Here is an 11,456-nt window from a genome sequence, read left to right as displayed (position 1 = left end):
CCCAGGGAAGGTCTTACCGCCTCTGAGGAGTGGATGGGGAATGGGGGTGCAGAAGAAGAGGAAGGAGGGGGAACTGAGGCTGGTATGTAAAGTGAAAAGTAAATTTTTTATATTAGAACAAAGAAAGAAAGAAAAAGAGTGGAATGCGAGTGAATAAAAAGACAGGGAGCAAGGAAGGACCTTGCTTGGCCAGAGAGCTTTTGTCCCTGGCTCGCTTCAACGGAGAACAGCTCTTCCATTCTTCTCCTTGCCCTTCAAAGGGAGAGTTAGGGGTTCTCTGCTGTGGTTCACAAACATTCCCATTCCCTGCATCTACCGCACTGCCATGCTCCTTTGAAAAACATCTCCATCTCCATAGCAGATACACACACGTGCACGCACACATACACACATGCACACACACACATACATGCACATACTCAGGCACGCACACACTCATGCACAGACATACTCATGCACACAATGCATGCACACAAACGTACATACACACACACCCTTTATTGCTTGAAACGTTTGTTGCTGCTTCTAAATATCTATCCGGTTCTACATAATCTCCCTTCCTGTCACACAAAGACAAATTTAATGTCACACACCATTAAATTCTCTGGGTCTGGCGGGAGGTGGTAGAAATCAATCTTTGTCTCTCCACCTCTGTCGTGAGTCCTTCCTCACCCTGTTGTAAGAATTCTCCCGCACTTGCTCGATAACCTCAGAGATTTGCTCCACAAGTCCATGAATCTCACTGCTAAAGTTTGTGGCTGTGTGTAGGAAGGTTCTTTTGGATCACTTTAGTCTCTGTTTTCAGTGTGACAAGGCACATGTCACAGTAAATATGTCAGCTTAACTTTTCACCCCTAACTGGTGGAGGCAGCCAGAACCTGCCCTCCTAAACATGCCTCTGGGCCTGAAGATTATTCTGAGATGAACTGTGGGAGTCAGAAGACATTATAGAATCTCTGCACATTAGAGAAATGAGTCTTTTATAGAGAAAACAGGCAGAATATCTCCATTGGGAACTGTCTCTGCACCAGGGAAGGAGGGAGGTTCTCAGTTATTACAGGCTTCTCATTGGGGATGGCACAGGGCCCTTCCCACTGTTTACTGTGATTTTCTGTCTCCTTTTCATCAGTCATGCCCACAGTCATCTTCTTCTTCCTCTTCCTCCTTCTCCTATCTGAAGATGGTAATTAAGCCTGAACTGTTTTCTTGGTTTTGTTGGAAACCTAAACCTTGTGCATTTTTTTCTGTTATTCATTTCCTAGGTCTCTCCCACACCATTAACAGGTAGATGTAATTGTAACTCTCTGTTTTTCTCTGCTCAGTCTGTCCTTTAGGTAGGTGTCCAGTTGGGAACTTAGAAAAGTGAAAACAAGTTTGTCACCCACCAAAATCCAGGAGCTGGTGCTTGGCAGCCCTACAGCCTCGCGATTCATCACTAAACAAAACCCCTTCCTCTTAGAAACCTCGGAGCCCACACCCAAGAGTACTGACTCCCACCCTCCCCCTGCCTGGAAGAACACCATTCTGCTTTCTGTCCTCAGGAGTTACTCTACTCCCGGCACTTCACCTGGCAACAATCATCTTAGTTTTCTTTCCACGCGTGGCTGATTTCGTTCACTTCGAGACCTGAAATATGGGACCCCGGTATATTTACTTTTTACAATAACATCCTCTGGGTCCTTCCCCCTAGAAGCATATTGGAATTTCCTTCATTTTAAAGTCTGGCTGTTACCCATTGTCTTAGAGTTTCTATTGCTGTGATGAAACCACAACCAAATGTAAGCTGGGGAGGAGACGGTTTATTTGACTTATACTTCCACATCAGAGTCTGTCATTGAAGGAAGTCAGAGCAGCAATCAGGCAGAAAGGAACTTGGAGAGGGAGCTGATGAAGAAGCAATAGGAAAGTGTTGCTTACTGGCTTGTTCCTTATGGCTTGCTCAGCCTGCTTTCTTCTAGAACCCAGGACCACCTTCCCATAGGTGACCCCACCGACAACAGGCTGAGCCCTCCCCCATCAGTCACTAATTAAGAAAATGCTCCCCCAGGTTTGCCTATAGCCTGATCTTCTGGCGGCAGTTTCTCAGTGGAGGCTCCCTCCTCTCCAGTGGCTCTAGCAGGTGTTGACATAGAGATAGCCAGGACACCCAGTGTGTGAGCATGTCCTATTTTGCTTATTCATTCATCCTTCAAGAGACCTGGACTATTTCCACCTTCCAACTACTAGAATTGTTTTCTTGGAGAAGGCAAAGGAAAACTGACTATAAAGCTGTCCAGAGGAGAGACAGTAAGGCACTGACAGAATGACAGTTCTCCATTCTCTTCGTCATAGCCCAGAGACAGCCATTTCTATCGAGGCTAGGAATGACCTCCCAGCATTTTTCTCTGTTTATATACAGAGATAAAGAGATATGGATAAAAATAAAAGATTGGTGCTTTGTATAAACAATCTCTTGCCGTATACCTTTTAGCAACTCAACAAACTAATGCTCATGTACCATTTAGCTTTGCTCTGGGCCTCCATTCCATCGTGAGCTGTGTCTGATGTTTTACTCATCCCACATCGTTGCAATTCGAATGCTTCGCAAATACAGCTGCTGCTGTTCTGCTATGCGCTTTTTGTTTTTCTTTTTTTCTTTTTTTTAACTCTTAGGCTATATCCTGTGAGGAAGAGGGGCTGTAACTTGACTAATTATCGCCACATTCAGAGCAGGATTTCAGTATCCTACGGAGTATATTAACTTCAAGAATGATATTTTTCTGTAAAAATTATCTCTTTAACAGCTAAGTGTATTGTTCAATTAATGTGATCTTCATTTATGTTCTTTAGTAAGATATTTTATCATTTTCTTCATTTTAATCATTTTGGTAGATACTGTCACAAAGTAAAGTATAGGCTTTTCAGTTTAAAGACCTTAATTAGCTATGTTCTGTTCTAGGACACACACACACACACACACACACACACACACACACACACACTCGGGCTTTCTGTCTTTTCCTGCTAGCTCCCCATTTCATTTCCTGCCCTCCTGATGCCATCTATCAGAACCAAACCACAAGGCTCACAGACTTTGAACTAACAACCTCTAGAAATTAAAGCTAAGGAAACCTTTTCTCTATATGAAGAACTTTGTATTAGGTTATTTGATGAAAGTTAGGAAAACAAAGGCATGATACATTTACATAAGCTTCATTGCCAGGAAGTCTAGCAGGTTAAATGGTCCCTTTCTCCTTCATAATTAATTACTTGCCTACAGGGTCGATGGATGTGGAAACTTCAGAATCTTTTGCTCATCAAAATCTTGCCTGCCACTTCCGGCATCCCGTGATCAGGTTTGCCTGAGTCAGCTATGACTTGGCAGGAGGTCGAAAGGTTCAGACCATCATGCGTTTCCATGTCATCATCAGGATCTAAAGTTTTCCTAAGAGTTAAAAAGCTTTAGCTTCTTTGCAGATACTCTTTCCCTCTGTCATTCCCCCCTCTTCCGTCTGTCCTGTGGATTATGAATTCTTTTCTCTCCTGTGGCCATCACTACCCTATGAGCTATTCTGTTGTGCTATCCCATTCTAGTTGCTAACATTTTATATACTAATCGTCAGTCTTAAGAGTGATAGTGAGATAAAATTGTCTATGCTACCCTTACCGGCTTTAGTTCATTTTTAAATAGGTGCTGCAAATATCGTTAGGAAAAGTTTAAGGCAATTGAAATAACCCTCATTTTTATTTCATTTGAGGAATTTCACCTCAAAACTTTTGAGATTGGCTCAACCTTCTGATCCTTTCCTCCTCGCACCGATGTCTGGATTTCACTTCTATTCGGTCACTAAACCTTGGATCAAGATTTGAGAGTTGCGCGACCCTCCAGTTTGCTCATTTGTCATATACGTCCAGATGCGAACAAACACAGATTCTGTTTCTGCATCTATGGCGTGACAGAGAAGTCCAACACTCTATCTCTGTCTCGTGTGGATGGTTAGCGACCTGTCTCTAGAGAGCTGTGCTGCCTGAGGCTAAGCTGGCCTGCAGCCACAGCCCTCCAACAGCTGCGCCCACTTGCTCATAACTCTTCAAAAAGATTTTCGTCTTTGATATGGAAGACAATAAAGATGGCCGTTTGTTCTGTGCTCGCAAATGTCACGGCACAAATAGGTTAAAGTAAAAACTTGTTCAGAGTCACAACCATTTTGAACTATTACACTAAGAAAATTAATATACATACAACATAGAGGAATACTCTTATCCATGAGGGTTTTAAAAATTATTTGCATCCCCAAGTCAAATTATTCAATTGGCTTTTACCATTTGTACTTAGAATGGTGTATATAATATAAATAGTTAAAGAGAAAAAGACAGAATAGTAAATATTTTCTTCACTAAAAATAACCATTTTTTTGCATCTAGCCCACCATCCCCCTATCTACCTTTTCCTTGAAGATATTTTTGCTGAACATAATAAAGAACTCTTTGTTCTTTTTTTAAGTTGTAACAGGAAAAAAATGCCTTGAGTGATTGCTTGACTCTACCAGTTGGGTAATTTGCCAGAAAGATCTGAGCTGTGTGCTGAAAATGAATGGCAACAAATAATTAGTCAATTACAACTTCCAGGGTGAAAACCCCAGCACCCAGTATGATATTCATCTAGGCACAGCCTATGGATCAGTCTAGAAGGTTCAGCTTTCCTCAAAGACTCCATCCTTCATGACAACCACAGAAAACACTCAAAAAGCAATGACGAACATGAGGAAACCTAGGGAGGCTTCAAGCTCTTACCTAGATGCTTACGTGTGGGCAAGCTATCAGTCCTCTGAGTCTCGATTTACCTATTGCATTAGTAGTCTCTCTGTTGCTTTAATAAACATTTGAGAAAATCTACTTCCAGAGGGAAATGTCGTGATACTTTCCCAATCATATATATATATATATATATATATATATATATATATATATATATATATATGTTGTGAGCCTAGCCTTTAACAGCTGAGCCATCTCTCCAGCCCCCTATATATATTTTTAAGCACACTGTAAGCCAGTTAGAGGGTTTTTTCCTATATGGATCTGTTTTTACTATATTTCTCTTTTTCTGACCACATGAGTCTCTAATTTGCTAAGCAACATGGCTAAGATTAAAGGTGCAGCTTTGGCAGCTGGCTCCAACTTTTTCCTTAGCTTTCTGTAAGTCTAGCTTCATGGTAGAGGTACAGGTGAGAACCATGTTTATTGCCACAGCTCTGTGGGGTTTCAAGATTCATGCCGCCACCAAGAAGCATGCTGCTGGCTGTTCACAAACACCACTTAAGTGTTTAGTGGCATGGACTCTTAAAGGAACTGTGAGGTTCTTGTTACTAACATTGAGTCAGGAAACCCTCTCTTAAAGGAGTCGTGCCTCTGCTTGCCTCTAGCAAACAGAACCCACCTAAGAAAATGCTGCTACCAAGAAGCCATGCCTAACTCTGTTCTTTTGTGTCTAGAATCCCTTCCCAAGCTCTCTCAGGTTTTATGTGGATATAGTTGCCGAATGTTGGGCACCACCTGTAGACAGAAGTTTCTGTCCTGCCAAGTCACACAGTCATTTAGTCCCAAATAAACACACAGAAGCTTATATTAATTATAAACTGTTTGGCCTATTGCTCAGGCTTATTACTAACTAGCTCTTATGTCTTAAATTCACCCATGGTTCTTACCTATGTTTCGCCACATGGCTTGGTACCTTTTCTCAGTAAGGCATTCTCATCTTGCTTCCTCTACATCTGGCTGGTGACAGACTCTCTGGCTTTCCTCTTCCCAGAATTCTCCTAGTCTGGTAGCTCTGCCTATATTTCCTGCCTGGCTACTGGTCAGTCAGCATTTTATTAAGTCAATATGAATGACAAATTTTTACAATGTTCAAGAGCATTATCCCACAAAAGACCCTAAGTCTAAAAAGAGCCCAAGATGGGGAAGCCCTATTGCAGCTGAAATCCTGTCCTGGTTCGAGGAATTGACAGGTACTCCTGATCTGCTATGTGTTCCAGAAATGATGCGGAAGAATTGTCTGTATTCTGTCAATCATATTTTAATAAAACACTGATTGGCCAGGCAGGCAGTATAGATGGGAAAGCCAGACAGGAAGTAGAGGTGGAGCAAAGAGACTGGGAATATTCTGGGAAGCAGGAAGCTCCTCTAACATTCCTGCCCAGACCACCTAAGAAACAACATGTGAGCTGCCACGCTGAGAAAGGTACTGAGCTGTGCGGCTAACATAGATAATAATAATGGGTTAATATAAGTTACAAGGGTTAACAAGAAGCCTGAGCTAATGGGCCAATCAGTTTATAACCTAATGTAAACTCTGTGTTATTTTCTTTGGGAATTGCCGGACGTGGGGTACCAGGTGGGACAGAAACCCCAACAAGCCGGCCCTCATGTTACACAGAAAGGCCTTGTACAAAAGGAAATACTCAGCTGCAAAAACCAATGTTGAAAAAGAAGAAAAAGGAGAAGGTCCTTGCTACTGTCACAAAACCAGTTGGTGAAACAAGAATGGTTAAGCTTTGAAAAGTGCCCTACCAAAGATGTGTCTCAGAAACTGCTGAGCCATGGCAAAGAAAAAAAAAAAAACCTTCAGCAAGTGAGAAGGCTGCATGCCAGCATCATTCCTGAGACCATCCTAATGAACCTCACTGGATGCCACAGGGGTGCGAGAGAGTGGTTTTCTTGCTTGTGACAGGACCTCTTGCCCTCAACAGGGTTTCTCTGTGAAGAACACACCAGAAATTTGCTATTATCACCTCTACAAAAGTTGATATCGACAAGGTTAATATCCCCAAACACCTGACTGATGCTTACTTCAAGAAGCAGCAGCTGTGCAAACCCAGGCACCAGGAGGGCAAGATCTTTGACACGGGGAAGGAGAAATACGAGATTACAGAGCAGCACAGGGCTGATCAGAAAATTGTGGCCTTGCAGATTTCACCAAAGATCAAAGCTGTTCCTCAGCTCCAGGACTACCTACAATCTCAGTTCTCTCTGACAAATGGGATGCATCCTCACAAATTGGTTTTCTAAATTACTAACAACCTTATTAGACACCTTCATATGTTAAAAAAGAAAGAAAAAGAGAGGGGGAAGGGAGGAAAGAAGAAAGAAAGAAAGAATTGGTTATAGATCTTCTCTGAAGTCTAATAGAATTCTGCTATGAACTTTTTAGTTGGAAGACCTTTTATTACTATTTCAACCTCCTTTGTTATGGGTCTGTCTAGGTTGTTGATTTCTTTTGGTTTAATTTTGGTGGATTGACTGAATGTAAATAATTTGCCTATTTCTTTTGAGAATTACATATTAATAGAATACAGGTTTTTAAAGGCTTTTCCTTAAGACATTCTGAATTTCTGTGATGTCTGTTGCAACGTTTTTGTTTGTTTGTTTGTTATTTGTGTCCTCTTTTTCTTTTGGTTAGGTGGACCAAGGGTATGTCAACCTCTTTTATCTGCTAAGGAATCAGCTCTTAGGTTTCTTAGTTCTTTGTATTGTTTTCTTTGCTTCAATTTAATTAGTTACTGCTGCTCTAATCTTAATTATTTCTTAGCATTCACTCAGTTTGGCTTTGATTGGGATTTTGGTTGTTCTTGTTTTTCTAAATTTTGTAGTAGCATCATTGAGTTGTTTTTTGTGGTTGTGTGTGTGTGTGTGTGTGTATGTGTGTGTGTGTATGTGTGTGTGTAGGCCCTTTGAGCTATAAATTTTCCTCACGGATCTTCTTTCAATGTGTCCCAAAGGTTTTGTTATGTTGTATTTTCATTTTTATTTAGTTCCAGGAACTTTTTATTTCTTTATTTCTTCTTTGACCTATTTATCATTCATCAATATGTTTAATCTCCATGAGTTTGTTTTCTTACTACGGACTTGTTTCTGATCAATTTTCTTTTTTGTGATCATATAGACTACACAGGATTATTTAAACCTTTTTGAACTCGTAAATATTTGTTTTGTGTCCCAGCTTGTGGTTTATTTTAGGGACACTTCCAGATGCTGTTGCATAGAATGTGTATTCATTTGTTTTGGGTGGAATAGGCTATAGCTATCTGTTAAGTCCATCTGGAATATGATGTAAATTAATTCTGGTGTTTCTCTGTTTATTTTTTGGCCAGGTGACCTATCTACTGGAGAAAGTGGGGTACTGAAACCACCTGCTACTAATGGATTGATGCTAATCTATGTCTTTAAAGCCAGTGTGTGTGTGTGTGTGTGTGTGTGTGTGTGTGTGTGTGTGTGTGTAAAATTCAGTGCACCAAAGTTTGGCACATATATGTTTAGGGTAGTAATGTCTTCTTCGTTAACTATTCTTTTGATTAGAATGACGAGTCTCTCTTATCTCTCCGATTAGTTTAGTTTGCACTTTATTTTGTCAGATATTCGATAGTGATGCTGTCTTACTTCCTGGTGCTGTTTTATTAGAGTACTTTTATCCATCCTTTTACTCTTAGGCTGTGGTTATGTTTAACAATGTGTTTCTTGTAGACAACAAATAGTTGAATTTTGTTTTTTGATTCCTTCAGTCAGCCTGTGTCTTTTCACTACAGAATTGAGACCACTAATATTTAAAGTTATTATCAAAATATGTGTGTTAATTGCATTCATTGTGTTGTTGATTTTGATGTTGTTTGTGTTCTCAGTGGTACTTTGTATTTTAGTAATTTGGTGTTATACTTCTTTCTACATTCTCTTAGCTATGCCTATTCCTCTCTATGATCCAAAATTTTACTTTCTGTATTTTCTGTAGACTTGATTTCTTAGATACAAATTAGTTTCAGCTGTTTATACTATGGAAACTTTTTTTTAATTCTTCAACAATTAAAGATAGTTTTGCTGGGTATATTAACCTAGATTGGTCTTCATGTTCTTTTAGTGTTTGGAATCATTCCAGATTCCTCTGACTTTCAAAATTTCCATTGAGATATCAGCTATTATTGTGATTCATTTTCCTTTATATGTGAGCTCCATATTTGTTTACAGTTTTTAATACACTTTCTTTGTTCTGTATACTTAGTATTTTACCTTTGATATCCTGTGAGGATTTTTTTTTGGTCTTGTCTACTTGGTGTGATGTGTGCTTCTTGCATCAGTATAAATGATTCTTTGCTTGGTTTGGGGAAGTTTTCCTCTGTGATCTTATTAAAGATCTGATCTATGTTATTCACTTGAGATTATTCTCCCTCAGCTATGCCTATTTAAAAAAATTGAAGATTTTTGTCTTTTCATGGTGTCCCACATTTCCTGTATGCTCTTATTCTGATTTTTTAAAATTTTTCATATTCTTTGTTGATCTGCTGTACATCCTCTACTTTATCTTTGAGCCCGTCTTCTGCTTGATTCAGTCTACTTGTATGACTTTCCTTTGAATTTTCTAGCTGGGCTACTGGGCTTTCCCATTCCATCTTCATTGTGGCTTGAATCTTTTTCCATGTATCTAGCTCTTTATGGAATTCCATTTTAAAGTCCTGAATTGACTTTGTCATTCCTATCAGTTTTATGTTTGTGTTTTCTTTGGCATTCATTCATCTGTTCATTCTCCATAAGTTCTTTCTCTTTAATCTTATTGAGTCATTTCTTAATGTCTTCTTTACACTCTTTGAATTCTTTGATAAAGTTTATAATTGTTTGTTGGAGGAAGTTGCTCATTGGTTCCCGGCTGCTCAGCCCCAAAATAATCACACAGAAACTGTATTAAATAAATCACTGCTTGGCCCATTAGCTTTAGCTTCTTATTGGCTAACTCTTACATATTAATTTAACCCATCTCCATTAATCTGTGCATCACCATGAGGTCATGGCCTACCAGCAAAGTTTTAGCACATCTGTCTCTGGCAGCAGCTCCATGGCTTCTCTCTAAATCCTCCTTCTTTCTCCCAGCATTCCATTTAGTTTTCCCTGCCTATGTCTGTTCCCCTATATCTCTGCTATAGGCCCAAAGCAGTTCCTTTATTAACCAATTATATTCACAACATACAGAGGGGAATCCCACATCAATTATTCTTTTAAATTCTGTGTTCTGCCATTCATCTAGTGTGAGGACTTGACTTTCCAGACTCCATTTTAAAGAAGAGGCTTCATATTAAGCTTTATAGTGACCAGGGACCAACCTCACTACAAGAAATGTGCTGTAATTGCAGAATTTAAATGGATACCCTAGAAATACCCAATTAAGGAGCTAAGGAGCAAGATCATAAAAGTTAACAAGATCCAGATGTCTCTGGAAATATCCTGCCCTTGCAGATACCTTGTCAATTACTTATGGTTCTTTGTGGGATTTCACCCAAAAATTGACCAATGGTTTCAGAAATCTTCTTACTCTGTATTCCCGCTACATAATCCTGAGTCACCAAGACATGGATTCCCTTAACTGTAGCATTCCCCTTTAAAAGCTCTCCTTTCTCCAGGCTGGGGGCGGGAGTGCAGCACCATCTCCTCACCCACTAAGTTGGTGTGTTGGAGGTCTGTGGTCTGAGCATAAGCTTACTAAACAAAGACTCTCACATAATTTGCATCAGAAACCAGCCCTGTGGATTCATTCTGGGTTCAGTAATGTGGGCATAACACTAGGTAATGCTCACTGGTGAACATTTCTATAGGACTGGTAAGTTTTGGAGGGGAGATACTGGCTTGATCTTTCATATTGGTGCTTTTGCAATAAGATCTGAGCAAGTGGAATTTTATTAGTTCTGTGTCTGATACAGACAGAGCAGGTTGGAGAAAAAGACAGATAATATTTGCAGATCTGGTCGGGCCTGCAGGTTAGAAATGGTTTTGGTGGACAGAGGAGACTGAACTGTTGTGTGGCTTTTATATCCTCGTCCAAGATTGTAGTGTTGGGGTAGAACTGTGTGGGTGGAAAGTTTAGATGTTGCCTGGGAGGCTCCTTTAGGAGAGGAAGGCCAGGAGGGTCCTGGCAGAATCCTAAGATCTGTAGCAGGGCAGACAGGGGTGGGTCAAACTATGGGGGTCCAAGCTAGATCTGGCAGGTTTGGGAGGATTCATGAAGGGGAAACTCATCTAGACCCACTGAGCCAGACCCTGGAAAAGATGTGTAGCATCTGACTAGGTAGAAAGGTTACCTGAGGCGTTTAATAACCACTTCCCTAAAGGCAGTTGGGAGGTATGAAAAGGGGCCTAAGAAATCCTGAAGATGAGGCAGGAGGGAGGAAGAAGGGAGGCAGAGGCCTCAGACTCAGAGCTATAGGGAAGCTGGGACCCTGAGGAAAGGCCACTAACCAGGTGGAGCGGGGCCAGCTGCTAATCACACTCTCCTCTTTCTACACTGGCCGAGGCCCTTGATCAGAGAGCCCAGCGCAGTGAGGACAAGGTAAGCTGTAACAGGAAGCTTGGCACCATGTGCACAGTGCCACCAGCCAGGTGACTCCTGGGCATCACAGACAACTGGGTGACATTGCTGTGGTTTCCATAGGTGTGGGTCT

At 40.7% G+C, this 11,456-nt stretch overlaps 1 pseudogene; it reads left to right on the top strand.

Annotated features, from left to right (window-relative positions):
* The first annotated feature begins 6,407 nt into the window (after positions 1-6,407).
* Positions 6,408-7,050, top strand: LOC125390279 (large ribosomal subunit protein eL6 pseudogene; annotated as a pseudogene).
* Positions 7,051-11,456: the final 4,406 nt, after the last annotated feature.

This window comes from Myodes glareolus, chromosome 13 (assembly GCF_982192425.1).
Source record: "Myodes glareolus chromosome 13, mMyoGla1.1, whole genome shotgun sequence".
In the NCBI taxonomy this organism is placed as follows: Eukaryota; Metazoa; Chordata; class Mammalia; order Rodentia; family Cricetidae; genus Myodes; species Myodes glareolus.
The sequence above is the reverse complement of the archived record's forward strand: the minus strand, read 5'-3'. Positions and strand labels throughout refer to the sequence as shown.